This window comes from Urocitellus parryii, chromosome 5 (genome assembly GCF_045843805.1).
Source record: "Urocitellus parryii isolate mUroPar1 chromosome 5, mUroPar1.hap1, whole genome shotgun sequence".
Classification (NCBI taxonomy): domain Eukaryota; kingdom Metazoa; phylum Chordata; class Mammalia; order Rodentia; family Sciuridae; genus Urocitellus; species Urocitellus parryii.
In genome coordinates, this window is record NC_135535.1 from 177123434 (window position 1) to 177139387 (window position 15954).

At 33.6% G+C, this 15954-nt stretch overlaps 1 protein-coding gene across 9 annotated transcripts in view; it reads left to right on the plus strand.

Annotated features, from left to right (window-relative positions):
* Exoc6 (exocyst complex component 6) overlaps positions 1-15954 on the plus strand; it is a 217487-nt gene that overhangs the window by 185927 nt on the left and 15606 nt on the right. The gene's annotated exons all lie outside the window — the stretch shown is intronic.

Consider the following 15954-nt stretch of genomic DNA (forward strand, 5'->3'; position numbering starts at 1 on the left):
TTGTTTAGTGACAATTGAAGTTTATTTCTTAAGAATTTCATGGCCATATATTAAAATTGATGGTAGCAACATTAATTTCAGGACCCAAGTTAAATGTACATTATTACAACCTAAAAGTAACCCCCTTGCTTAAAATTTTGCCAGTGGTGTAAAGAACGCCTTTTTTGTTTGTTTTTACAAACTTTATATATTTTCAGAAAGATGAAACGAATTTTCAGAGATTAATTAGAGGGCTGGGGATGTCTCAGTGGTAGAGCACTCACTTAGCATGTACAAGGCCCTGGGTTTAATCTTCAGTCACACACACACACACACACACACACACACACACACACCCAATAAGCCAAGCACAGTGGTGCACACCTGTATCCCAGCAACTCCGGAGGCTGAGGCAGGAGGATTGCAAATTCAAAGCCAGCTTCAGCAACTTAGTGAGGCCCTTAGCAACTTAGCAAGACTCTGTCTCAAATAAAAAAAGGTCTGGAATGTGGCTCAGTGGTTAAGCAAACCTGGTTTCAATCCCTAGCACCAATAATAATAATAATAATAATAATAATAATAATAAGGAGGAGGAGGAGGAGGAGGAAGAAGAAAAGAATATATAATAAAATATGTATTATTATATAATAATGTTATTACTATTGTTACTAGATATTTGCATAATTCTTTTTTTATCATAATACTCTAAGTTTAATAACAAGTGTGAAAATCTTTTTTTCTGCTTCCTTTGATTTTACAACTCTGACATTTCTACTTTGTTGTTTTTTTTTTCTCTTTTTCCATCTTCCATATTTTTCATTTTATATCTTTCTTCCTCTTTCCTCCTTCTCCCTTGTCTTTTTTTTTCCTTAATTCTATGGTTAAGGAGGTTAATAGAGCTGGGGAATCACAAGGGTGTGCATAAGGGGATGATCTGAGTTCAAGGGTTCAGGAGTGCTTGGCAAGAACCATATGGAGACTGAATTAAAACAAAGGCATTGTGTTGTCAGTCTCCTAGTGATGCCCATTCCCTTTGGGGGATGAATATGACTGGGGTGCAGCTCTATAGGTATGACACACTCTACCATAATGATATTTGCAGATGGCCAGTTTGAGCAGTTAAGGAACTTTGATTTCAGTAAATATTTGAGGATAGATCTATTTTTGCTCTAATTCCCAACTGGCGTTTAATAAGTACTTATCAATGGCTATATATACATTGTTTAGAGAGGAGATGTGGTTGAAATAGACAAAAGAGTAATAGAGATAGTTTCATCCTTGTGGAGCTTAAAAATTCTTTATAGAAGTAAAGTACCCACGAACTGGGTAGGAATCCTTATGAGACAATTAGACATGTGGAATTAAGTGGTATATCTTTAAGTCAGGTTTAGAAGGAAACTGAAACGGCCATTTCTGTTTAGCACTAAACATTTTTGTTTGCTCAGTACTCAGATATTATGCCAAACTAAGAATACTCTTATGAATGGCTTAGATCTATAGATGATTGACATTGCTAAGTTGGGAAAATTATTAGGAAATAAAGGAAATGGACTCTCAACTTCCATTTCAGTTTAACAGAAGAGATTTCTTTCTACTGGCAGTAAGTCATTTTTCTGTAGAAGAAGTTCTCTGTTGCAGTTCTGTTTCCCTGAACAAAATGATCTAATATAGAAAACTGCTTTCTTTAGCAAGTTGGAAATAGGTTTCATTGTATTTTTGTTTTCCAAGTAGGTTATGCAGCTTACCTGGGGTAAGTTTTCCTGTTGCAAGAACATAGTATGTTCTCTAACCCAAAAGGACAACTTTAAGAGGGGATGATTTGAGGATAAGTTCCATAATACACAAAGAATTTGCAAAAAATTGAAAATTATTACATGATATTTTTGTGTTGTATGAATTTAGGTGTTATTAACTAGTTTTAATGATATTAACTAGTTCTTAATCTCATTGTAGGTTTGTGAGTAGGGCCATGGGCTTATGAAACTTGAAGAATTCTGTTCCTAGTAAGCTGGGGTTATAGCTCAGTGACCCTGGGTTCTATCCTCCTGCACTGGAGAAAAAATAAAAAAGTAAAAATGATTCCATTCCATGATTTGTCCAGATAGATAGTTGGTTTGATTTAGATTAAAAACTCTGATTCAGCTGGGTGTGGTGGTACATGCCTGTAATCCCATTGTCTTGAGAGGTTGAGACAGGAGGATCACGAGTTCAAAGCCAGCCTCAGCAATTTATTGAGGTCCTAAGCAACTCAGCAAGACCCTGTCTCTAAATAAAATACATAAAAAGGGCTGGGGTGGTGGCTCAGTGGTTAAATGCCCCTGGATTCACTCCCCAGCCAAAACAAATAAACATCAACAACAACAACAAAAAAAAAAACACCCTCTGATTCAGTTACTTTCTTTCTTCAAAGACCATTGATGTCTGATAGCATAAAAGTCCTTTTTACAAGAATATAACTCCCTAGGGAATTGTCACTAAGGCATACTTTTAAATATTAATAATATCTCAAGTCATTTTGGTTGATTTACTTTTCAAGTATGTACACTTAGAAGACATTAAGTCCTGATTGGCTTTTCCTTATCAGTGTAATTTGTTTAAGAGACTTAACTGAATTAAAAAATTTTACTATGTAAATATTAAACACAATTCTGCAGTATGGTAGTAAATATTCAGTATTATAGACCAGTGAATAGAAAATTGGACTTTTATTGGCACATTATAATCATATATAATGATGGTATTTGTTGTTACATATTTGTAGATGAATATATATAGCAGTATAATTTGTATCATTTATATCATTCCCCAATATTTCTCCTTTCTCTTACCTCCTCCCTTCTCCAGACCCTTTCCTGTATTCTATTGGTCTCTCTGATTTTCATGAGAATTCTTCTAGTTTTAAAAGGGCATAAAATAATTTTCCTTGATTATTGTTTTATAATATTTTTTTAGTTGTAGATGAACACAATACCTTTATTTTTATTTGTTTATTTTTATGTGGTGTTGAGGATCAAACCCAGTATTATGTGAGTACTCTACCACTAAGCCACAACCTCAGCCCTTCTCTGATTATTAATGTTAAAATCTGTTCATATTCTATTCTACTTTTATATTCTAAAATGGTTAGTAATTCTTGTTTTTAGCTATTTGATCACTGTAGCATAACTTAATCATAACTTATGATTTCAGTAGTTAATCTATTTAAAATGGTATTTTCACCTATATTTGCTTTTTAAATTAATTTATAAACAAGTGGCAAAATGCCAAGTATGAGAATAGGCCAAAAAATAAAACTAAACTTGAAAACAAAAGCCTCACATGAGAATATACAAGTTTTTTTTGCATCAGATGTTAGTGATTATTTAAATTAAATAAGAATGCCCTATAATTTCAATAGTGGTTTTTTTTCTGAGTTCATAAAGATATTTTACGGCATAGTGTTTTTACACTTTTATGAAGTAGTATATCACTAAACATAAAGGGGTGCTAATACCTTTATTTACATTTTAGTTCAGTTTCTGCACTTTTCCTTCTTTTTTTTCTAGCCTGTGATCCATTTCTGTCTTAATAGGGAAGCTGACAGTTCTTTTCAAGTATACTTAGAAAGGCAAAAGAGCCCTTTTCATAGTACTTATAAGAGGTCATGCTTCTGTTTTTTAGTTTGAATTTGATACTGCTTCATGAATTGCTGGGTATGAAAGATTAGGAAGTAGGTCCAGTGGTCAAATTTTACCTGCCCACCCGGACTTTGCCCTGAGGTCAAACTCCTGATATTTGCTCTACTGAATAGAGGAGTTGATGACAAGTATGAGCTGATACAAGAGGAAAGCTAGAACCGTATCAAAGCTGAAGGCAAGAGAATTGGGACTCAATGAGAGACTGTAGCTAAAAGATGGATCATCAGGATTGCCCTGGTCTAAAGAAAAGGAAATAGCTGACCTGTGAGTGAAAAGACTTTATCATCCTGCCAATCACATACTTGCTAATGGAAGCCAGTTATCTCAACAACATCTTACTAGCTACTGCCCCAATAGGCAATGTGGAGGATTAGTGCTACTGGTACTATAGTATGTGAATATGCTGCCTCAATTTAAATATGCTGTTAGATCATGATTTGCCTGTAAAACCTGTCATCCTCCCACCCACCCCTTTGAAGTTTAGTCACTACATATGTTAATATAATATAATAAATATATTTTGATATATTCTGGGTTTTTTTTCCTTTTACAAAACCCATCTATTTTGTTAAACTTGTTATATATCTTTTAGATAGACTTCAATGAATATGTGAAATTCTTTTTAGCAATATATGAAAATCTTAAATTTTTGAGATTTTCTGTATGCAGCATTCAGTGATAATTTTTATAACTCATTCTTATACAATAGAAATATTTCACTGGAAAATGAAGTATTCCATAAGTAACTAAAGATTATTTTCTAATCACCAAAACTTTTTAAATATAATTATTTTGATAGAAAACATGTATATATGTTTTATATATTTATATATATATAAACTTTATAGCTTCTTAGTAGCATAATTACACAGTAGATTGAGCATTTATGGCTTCACTAAGTCTAGTACTAAATCCTATTTAACTGATCCTATTTCACTTTATGATAAATTACTTAGACTAGTGAGATGTTGTTTCACTTGATAGTGTCTTGAGCATCTTTTGGACAATATGAATATATTGAGGTAATCTGATGATAAAGTAATGTGGGTTGTAGATAATAAAATAATCTCATGCCCCAAAGAATGTTGGCTAATGGATCATTATCACCCTAGAACAGTGTTTCTAAAAGTGTCTTTCTGGGACTGCTGATTTCTCAAGGTAAGAAAAGTTAAAAAAAAAAAAAAATTCCAGGCTGGAAATTCAGGTAGAACACTTGCCTAGCATGTGTCGGCCCTGGGTTTCATCCCCAGCATCTCAACAAAAGGAAAAGGAAAGAAAAGTTTCCTAAATCAAATGTTTGGGAAGTATTTTCTATTCTAATCCCTCCCCTTTTAGAGACTCATCATGTTCATTAGAATTGTAAAACACATTCTTCAGTAACTTAGCATTTCCCAAACTCTTCACTAACCTTTCTCCTGACTCATTTTAGGATGTGGTACATAAAACATCCTTTGGGAAATGCTGCTTTGGGACAACTCTGGTAGCACTCTATAGGTGATTATCTTTGATAGTTGGGATCAACATATGTTTAAATTATTAGCTTGAATAAAGACAAAAATGTGAATTATATATGTAGATTATATAGAGCTTGGAGAGTTACCTAAGATGATAGAAGACAGAATCAAAGTGTTCTCAATAGGCTTGAGAAATGAGCCAAAAGTAACCAACTTAAATTTAGTAAGGAATATATTATATGCTGTAGTTAACTTTTTTAATTGAAAAATTTATACGACGTACTGAGGAATATTGACCTGTAGAAAAAGATCTGGTAGTTTTAGCTAACCTCCAAATTATGTGATGAGAATTCTTAGACTGCATTCATAAAATAGTGTGGTATTTGGGTCAGACTACAGTGATTGAAGCTATTAAGACTGTGCCTCAAGGGCTGTGGTTGTGGCTCAGCAGTAGAGCGCTCATCTAGTACATGTGTGTGGCCCTGGGTTCGATCCTCAGCACCACATAAAAATAAATAAAATAAAATAAAAGTATTGCGTCCAACTACAACTAACAAAATATACATTTAAAAAAAAAAAGACGGTGCCTCAAATATTGCTTGATGATGTAGGCACTCAGAAATGGCAGAGCTCCTGGTATACCTTTACAAGGTTTGTAAGGGATCAGATACTTGTCATGAAGAACATTTTTAAAACTCTTGGAATATGTAGTTCAAAGCCTTAGAGGTATACCTTTGTAATAGAAAATCAAATGTGTGGTTCTGTTGAGCCTGGGGTAAGTAAAGTATACCATTTTCTTTCAAATACAATCCTAGGCCATAAATATTATCATTTTCCTTATCCTTTGTGAGATTAAGTACTGTTTTCAGGTATTTGATTTGGGGCAAACTATGGAAAAGAGGACTTGATCATTCCTCTCAATTACATATAGAGAATTTGAAAGTACCGTCACCGTGCCTCTTTCCAGTCTTGATTGTCCTTCCTCTCAAAGGATAACCACTGTCATGATTTCTAACACCATAAATTTAGCCTGATTTTGAACTTCGTAGGCATGCAGTATTTTTTTAAATATTTATTTTTGAGTTTTAGGTAGACACAACATCTTTATTTTATTTTTTTTTTAAGTAGTGCTGAGGACCCAACCCAGTGCCTCATGCTTGCCAGGTGAGGACCCTACAACTTGAGCCACATCCCCCGCCCCTACATGCAGTATTTTTGATTGTGCCTTTTTTTTTTTTTTGCTCCATATTATGCTTGTGAAATATGTCCATATTGTTGTCTTTATCTGTGGCTCATTCATTCTCTTTGCTAAGTAGACAGCCCTTGTACAAATATGCTATAATTTATTTATACATTCTCCTGTTGGTAGACATATTAATTGATTCCAGATTTGCTATTATAAATAGTGCTAACATGAACATTCTATTTTATGTCTTCTGATGAACATATGCACACATTTCTGTTGCGGCATTATATTGAGGAATTGCTGAATCAGATGTTGTACACATGTGATATTTTAATAAATACTATGAAGCAGTTTTCCACAACAATTGTGCTAGTTTACATTTCAGGCAGTGGTATAGTTGTTGTACCTCCTTTTCATCTTTTGGCATTGTCTGTTTCTTCATTTTTAGCCACTCTAGTAGTTGTATAGTAATTTACATTATTGTTTGAATATATATATCTTGATGGCTAATAAAATTGAACTCCTTTTTATATATATGTTAGCCATGAATATCCTCTTTTATGGATAATGTATCCAGATTTTGGCCTTTTTTTTCTATTTTGTTGTCTACTTCTTACTTATGTATAGAAATTCTTTATATATTCTGAGTATGAATCCTTTGTCTGATATATGTATTGGAGACATTTTCTCCTGCTCTGTTGCTTGTCTTTCCGCTGTTCAATGTCTTTTGAGGAAATCTTTTTGTTGTTGTTGTTGTTGTTGTTGTTGTTATCAGGGATTGAACCCAGGGGCACTCAACTACTGAGCTACTGAGCAACATTCCAAGCTTTTTTTATTTTGAGACAGGGTCTAAGTTGCTTAGGGCCTCACTAAGTTGCTGAGTCTGGCTTTGAACTTGTGATCCTCCTGTCTCAGCCTCCTGAGCTGCTGGGTTACAGATGTGTGCCACTGTGCCTGGTTTCCCTCCACAGCCCCATGCTTGGGATTAAACACAGACTTCATGCATGCTAGGCAAGCATTTTGGCATTGAGCTATATCCATTGCCTTTGATGAAATACTTTTAATGAAATCAAGTCTATCATTTCCCAGCTTATGTTAGTTCTTTTAATGTTTTGTTTAAGAAATCCTTTCCTACCACTGATATGGCAAGAATGGCAAGTTTGAGGCTAGCTTGGGCAACTTAATATACAGATATTTTCTTCTAAAAATTTTATTGTTTTTATCTTTCATATTTAAGTTCACAATCTATCTGGAACTGATTTGTATATATGATGTGGAGTATAGGTTCATGACTCATTTTGTTCTACACGGTTATTCAATTGACCCAGCACCATTTATTAAAGAGAATTGAACCTCAAAGCATTTTAATGTAAACTAATTATAAAACATAATACTGTGACATGTGCATAACATATAAGTGACATGTGCATGTAATATCAAATAAAATGTTTTTTGATGTCTTTTTCTAACTTTTTTCTAATTTCATGTTTTGTTCCATCCTCAGAAGCAATTAGTTGATTGCAGTTTTGATAGGGTTTTGTTTTGTTTTTTGTTTTTCCTGAGTCAGGGTCTTGCTAAGTGTCCAGGCTGGACTCTAACTTGGCAACCTTCCTGCTTCAGATCCTGAGTGATTGGGGTTACAGGTGTACTCCACTATTCCCAGCAGTTTTGGGATTTTAAACACCACCCTAACTATCCTCTTATCACATCAAAGTTATTAAAGTAAAGCAATTCTAGAGTAAGTATTTATAGCAAAATAGGCAATATGTTTTCTAAAAAGAGAAAAAACTAAAGTACAAACTTATGAGGACAAGATTTATGCTTTTTGTTCATTGCTATATATCTATGTCCTAGCACAACTCCTGTCACATAGTAAACAATCCATAAATGTTGAATAAGTGAATGTAAACCTTTTAGCTCTGTTTAAAACCACTTTTGGAAAAAGTTGGCTTTTTTTTTTTTTTGGCTAAGAATTGAGGTATTACACATAAGTTACTGTTCCATACAAACAAATGTTCCTTAAAAGAACTATTTTTATATCCTATTTTTGGTGAGAGTGTTTCTAAAGTAAGACTTATTCTCAAATTAAAGTAACATATAAATATATTTTGATTTATCTTGATTGGCATTAGGAATCCTAAAACAGTCATGTTATTTCTAAGAAATGTCATCATCTTCCCGGAACCAACTGCTTCTTCTTTAATGGATAAAAAACTATTTTGTCTGGGTATAATAGTGCACACTCAGGTACAATCCTAGGTACATGAGAGGCTGAAGCAGAAGAATGGCAAGTTTGAGGCTAGCTTGGGCAACTTAATATAGAAGCTGTCTCAAAATAAAAATAAAAAGGGCTGGAGGTGTAGCTCAATGGTAGAGTGCCCCTGGGTTCAATCTTCAGGACTGCAAAAAGAAACAAAACAAAAAATTTATGGGCAGATGAATTATAAGAATTTGCACAAAAGCAGTGTCTACCTTAATTAAGTGATCAGCAATGATTGAATATAAAGCAGCATTTCTCAAACCATTACTGGAACAGTGAGTCATGAAGAAAGTAAACTGTGATCAAGTAAATGGGGAAAATTCCATATATTGTTTTCCTCTTATAAATTCAGAATTTTATTTGCAAATTAAAGGCTTCAATAGTAAAAGTATATTCCCCCCACCACCACCAAACTTGTTTGGATGCTGAATACTTTGTACAAACAAAAATTTTTTCATTCTACAAAGCAATATTTTGTGGCATAGTTTAAAAACAGATTTGTTTGGACCACTAGTAAATTAACTTGTGGGTCCCTAGAACTATCAGATTAAAACAGAGCATTATAATAGCAAATAGATTAAACTTTAAAATAAATAGATAAAGTTTAAATATTAAAATGTAAATAATAAAAAGTAAGAAATTTAAATTTTAATTCTTTTAAAAATAATTCAAACTTCCTTTTTTAAGCATTCAGTTGATTTTATGAAAGATGATAATTACTAGAGGATTACTGATACTTAAGTACAGTAAACCCAGCCAGTCAGTCACACAGAATAACTTGTTTTTAAGAAGCATGAAATGGGGGGTAAGACAAGATAATACAAATGGAAGAAATGATTTACAGTAGAAGGGGTAGAGAGAGAAAAGGGGAGGGGAGGGGAGGGGAGGGGGGATAATAGAAAATAGGACAGACAGCAGAATACATCAGACACTAGAAAGGCAATATGTCAATCAATGGAAGGGTAACTGATGTGATTCAGCAATCTGTATACGGGGTAAAATTGGGAGTTCATAACCCACTTGAACCAAACCGTGTAATATGATGTATTAAGAACTATGTAATATTTTGAAAGACCAATAATAAAAAAAAAAGAAGCATGAAATGGTAATATAGGATGGCTTGTGAAAAATGAAAAGATTTAAGTGGGAAATTAAAATACCAGCTCATATAAAGTTCAAATCTGAACAGTTGTCAGATTCCTTAGTGAATTATCAAGGTATTATTGTTGAACCACATTATTCATACTCAGAAAGAATATACTCATTATTGGGATTTTTTTCCTTACTAATATACTTCATATATTATAAATGAGATGGAAAATTTTTGAATAATAGATATTTTGACAAAATTAATGTTTTATTTTTTCTGCTTGTTGTAAAAAGGTCTTATTGTAGTAAAGAGGAAATACAGTAAAAGTTACATTTTTCAGGATAATTGTACCTTTCCTTAAGACAGAATATCTAATACTTGTCAAAATAAAATTCTTAAAACAAAGCCAAAAATTCCAGAAAGAAAATAGTATTACTATTCAGTAATACTAAAAAATATTATGGAGAAAAGATTTAAGTCCTTTAGAATTTATAGAAGTGTCCTTGCCCAGTTGACCTACAAATGCAAAAAGAGAAAAAGTACAGAAACAAAAGTGACTTTGTTCAGATGATATCTTTTACCTGATATCAAGTCCTCCTTGTCAGCTAGGAGACGAGTTCTGTACTTAAATGTTCTTTTTTCTTGCCACCACCTCTTTGATCTGACATAGTTTTTAAAATAATACTTTTTTGAAAGTAATTTTATGACCCTGCACATGCATCTTTTTATTAATAGTACTCAGGGAAGAGCCTCTGCCTCCGGGAGAGTTCATAGATTATTCTGAATGTAAGCCAATTCTTTGTACTTTTTGTTTTTGTTGCTGGGGATTGAACCCAGGGCCTCTCTACCACTGAGCTGGCTACATGACCACTCTCTGTGTTTTTGTTGTTTAACTTTATCAACCCCTACAACTCACTTGTTCTTATCTATATCCTAACCCAATACAATCTTGTTTAATTAGAGTAAGAATATAGTCTTTGCCATTTTTAAAAGAGGCAATCCATAATACTCACAGATTTTATTACCTGTGTCATAACACATATGCCATTTTTTTTCATGTTAAATTACAAATCTGGGCTTCTCAGTACACTACAAAAGGACTAAGTAACCATCAGTCATGGACTTTACCTATGTGAGGTTAGGTTCTATCACCTTACAGAGAAATCTGTTAGGAATAATATGCAAATTTTTATTGATATTCCCCCCCCTTACCCTTCATCTCTATGGACAGGAATTGGTTATAGTGTAGACTGCATTGCACAAAGGCCCTTACTAAGGCTTTTAGATCACAGATTCTAATCTAGAATCATGGGTTGTTATTAGGAGGTACATGCAGCTTTTGTTATTGTGTATATTTTTCTGAGAAGAAAGCTCCATGTTTTCATGTCAAAAGTAGTACGTAAGACCTAAAAATGATCAGCTATCTACCACTGACTACTCTAAAGGAAATGGAAAGCTGTTCATATTAAGCCATATCACTGGAACCTGTTTCTTTTTTAGGTGTTTCTTCATGTGTTTAATAAATGTTTGCACACTTGTTCTGGGCACTATTCTAAGTGCTAAGAGTACAGTGGTGAATAAGATAGGCAGATCCTCTCCTCATTTTTGTAATCTCATTTTGTTGGAAGGAGAGCCCCAATAGATAATGAGAATTTCAAATAATTTTAGATGGAACTTTAAATAAATAGCTTTTAGATGGTATGAGAAATAACTTTTAGATGGTAAGAGAAAAATAAAACAGTGTAGTTTGATAATAACTGGAGGTGAAGTAGGCAACTTCAGATTTTTGGCCAGGAATACCTCTTTAAGGAGGTGACACTAGAGAGGATATCTGAATAAAATTGGAAGATATAGGGAAATAGCGTTCCTGACAGAGAAAATATGAAGTCCTAAGATGGGTCAAAGAACAGAAAGGGCAATGGTATGGCTGTAATTTTTAGTGAACCAGGGGAAAAGAGGTGTACATGAGATGAGGAAAATTATCAGGGCCAAATTAAGTAGGACTTTGAGGGCCTTATTAAGGAGTTTAGATGGTAAGTATGTTGGGAAATCATTGAAGGGTTTGATTTGATTTACATTTTAAAATGTAAATGCAGTGGCACTTGCTTGTAATCTCAGCAACTCTGGAGGCTGAGGCAGGAGGATCAAGTCCAGTCTCAGTGATTTTTCAAGGCCCTGTCTCTGTATACTGTAAATTATATAATTAATTATATTTTCATCTTTATTTTGGAGCTAGAAAATGCAGGTGTACATGATAGCATCACCTGCATTCCATATACTAACTTCTTCTCTCCTCCTCTTACTTTCTCTTGGTCCTGGCTGTTCTCACTTATTGAATTGTATTTATTTTGTGTGTAGTTTTGTAAGTTGCCATAAAGCCCTTTTGGAACAATGTAGCGTGTTAATAAATTAAACATTTGCTAATGGAGTCCTAAAACTGGCAGTAGTAAAAGCATTAAATGTGGATGGGTCCTTTATTTGTTTGTTCACTTACTATTTCATTTATTAAACAAATGTTTATTGAGTATCTCTCATAGACCAGCACTGGGAAAACACATGTGAATGGTAGCAATATAAATAAGAGCCAGACTATTTGAGATATGAGTTAGCTGATATCAATGAAGATAAAGTTATCTTATTGAAAGAATAGAAATGAGAGAGTATAAAAAGAAAGCTACTGAAATATCTGAGTGGTGCAATAACAAGAATACTATTAAGTAGGAAATTGGAGACAGGGTGGAATCATGCTTCACTTAATAACCATTGCATGATCTTGGGAAACTTTCTTGGACTATTTCAACTTTATATTTTAATAATTTAATGAAATATCTAAGAAAAAAAGTATTGTACAGTTTATTTCTAGGAAAGATCTTTTTCCTGGCATGCTTAGTCTTCATTGCTGAAGTTAGTGAATTGTTTGACATTTACATTAAAGAGGCCGATAGTGGATGGAGTCAGCAATTACCATCTATCTGTACTTAGCATATTTCATCAGGGCAGTAGCAAGGCTAGTGTGCCAGGTCTACATTGTGGTGAACTATTAGGAGCTGACATTTTCATTCACCAATATTGCTTAAAAAAAGAAGGAACCTGGGCACCCACCTCCTTGTTCTTATTATCCCCATCAACCGCTTTCTTCCATCCTTTTATGCTTAGTCTGAAAATTCCTTTCTCCTATGCCCAAATAATTATAAATTTTAGGAAATAAGTTCTGATGTACATCACCATGGAAAAACAGGAGAACCTTAAAAATTTGCAGGGCTCAAACTGCATTTGTCTAAAAATGAACAACTTCAGCTTCTATCTCTAAGAACAGGAACAAGCCTTGGAAGTTATGAAGGAATTGTTTGGCCAGAATTCTTGCCATGGAGACTGGGTGTCTGCCAGGACTTTACTTTGAAATTTTTGTCTTCTGTTTCTAGTCTTAAGGCATCATAACATACAATTCTTTTGCCACTGGTCCAGTTTATTCTTTTATAATGAAGAAGTCACTTTTAAATAACAATTATTTCCACTATAATTAAGCAAATCTTCTTTTGTTTGTATTATATTTGTTACCATATTGTATACACACCCTGCTTGCTTAAACTTGCCCATGTGACTACTCCACAGGAACTTTCTTTAGAAGTTTTAAAGCCTTTGACTTCTTAAAGTATTAGTGGGATTTGCCAGAGTTGTAGTATCCGAATGCTTAACTAGATACAGTAGCAGGACAACAAGCTTGTTCACACAGCTCCTCCAGCAGGCATTTTTTTCTTTAGACTATTTTACTTCATTTGAAGTACCAAAGAATTAAAGGAAAATGTATTTGAGTTTATTCCTGAATGTAACAAGACCAGACATCTCACATAGTTTACCATAAGGTCCAAATATTAGAAAAGTATGCTTGCCCTTTGGGAGAGCTTAGGTTATAAAGGATTAGTCTGAACTTAAATGGCTTTTGCTTTTTTCTTCTTTGTGTTCCAGTGTCATAATTCTGGAAGTTTACAGTTTGTGTTTTAATATGTTGGTGATTTGTATTCTTATCTTCAGTTATTAATACAAATTTTGATTTGGGGGTTTTACTGTTACTTTAAGAATAAAGTTTGAGCTGTTTAATACTTTTGAAAATTACTCTCTCAAATAATTTTTGAAAACAAAAACTCGAAGTAAACATACACTTTAATAACTTCAAAAATAACATTAAATAATACATGCTTACTGTTTGGTTGGGTTTGTGTGTGTGTGTGTGTGTGTGTGTGTGTGTATGTATGTGTGTGTATGTGTCAGGGGTGGGGGGTACTAGGGATTAAACCCAGGGCCTCACACATACTAGGCAAACTTCTATCACTAAGCTGCATCACCAGCTCTTTTTATTTTTTAATGAGTTAAAAGTTTACCAAGTTGGCCAGCATAAGGTCTTACTAAATTGCTCAGGCTGGCCTCTTACTAGCTATCTCCCTACCCTAGCCTCTCAACTAGCTGGGATTACAGATGTCCATAATCCATCACTGTGCTGAGTTTTGTTGATTTTTAGTTTCTTTCTCTCTTGTGTGCATACTCTTTGTTTTTGTTTTTTTGTTTGTTTTTTGCAGTGTTGAGGATTAAACCAAGGACTTGGAGTACAAGACAGGCTCTTTACCACTGAGCTGCATCCCCAGCCCTCAGATTTTTTTAAAAATTAGGTATATATGACAGAAGAATGCATTTTGATTCATTACACAATTGCAGCACAATTTTACATTTCTATGGATGTACATGATGTAGCATTGCACCATATGTGCAGTAATACATGTACCTAGGTAATGTTATCCATCTCATTCCATCATCTTTCCCACCCCCATTCCCCCTTTAAATGTTTTCTTAATCGTCAAAATTCTTATCATTTTTTTCACTCAAAGGAATAGCTTAAAAATTTTTAAATAGTTGATCACAGTAAAGGATTGTGAATTTTGGTCTTTGATCAATATATTATATACATTAACTTAATCATTAAATAGAAACTCAGTATTGACACTATCCAACAGTGAAGCATATCTTTCAAAATTAATTCATATTTGGGCCAGCACAGTGCTGCATACCTGTAATCTCAGCAATTCAGGAGGTTGAGACAAGAGAATCATAAACTCGAAAATAAAAAGGTCTGGGAATGAAGCTCATTGGTAGAGCACACAAATTCAATCCCCCCTACATACACAAAATCACATTTTTGCCAAACTTGTTATTATTCATGGATAAGAAATATTTGTCTCTAACAATTGTCTTTTATTGAATGTTTCTCTTTTTTTCATATAAGTAGTTTGGAATATAGTTATGAAATTTTAAATAGTTAAATACTTTGTCTAAAAAAAACAAAACAGTAATAATACAGTGTTTCACATGCTAATGACTATTACAAATAATCACCACTGTCACTATTAGCATCTTTTCGATTTATAAAACAATATTCCCTATACAGCACCTATCAGCATTTGCCATATACAGTGTGAGTCTAAATAGGGCTCTAAAAGGCCCTATTTAGCATTCTTTTTGAGAGCAGATTGGTATACATACAAACAAAAGGAAATCTTATGTCAATTAAGCCATCCTAGTCTAGTTTTTTAAGCACTATAAATAGTAAATTAGATGAGGCTAAAGCTCAGTGGTTATGCTCCCCTGTGTAAAATCCCCAATACCCACCCATCCCCAAACAAAACAAAACAAATAAATAAGAAATTAGATTCCAGTTATATTTTACATATAAATTTGAACAAGACACAATCTCTCTGAAACTTAGTTTCTCCTTTTATAAAGTACTGAAAGGCCTGCATTCCCTTGAATCAGATGTTCAAGTGAAAATGTGTGCACAAATATAGCTAATGGTCTAGAATGGAGATAAAGAAAAACTAACCATAGGAGATTAAGTGAACTTTGCATAATCAGGATCCACTATAGGTAACCCATCTGTATGTGAAATGATCTCAGACTGAAACTGTATACAAACCTTTCCAATGGTTTAAAGTAGCTTTTCTTATATATTAATCTATTTTTCCTTTGTGGCTGTTTTGTGCCAGAAAAGACACAGTACTTAATCTTTTGCTTCTCAAAAGTGTTGTATGAAGTAAAAATTAGTTTATAGTTCAGTAAGCTTTTATTGATTATCTTAAAGGGAGAGCTATTACCTCTGTTCCAAATCCCAGAACCCGGCATATATACTTACTCCAAACTTTAGAAAATTATCAGTAGCCCACAGAGCTACCCATCTTGAAATGTAGAAGGATCAGAGAACTCAACACTGCTAAAATTTTTGGCATTTCAAAGGAATGCATTCCTCCACTCGCACGTGTAAA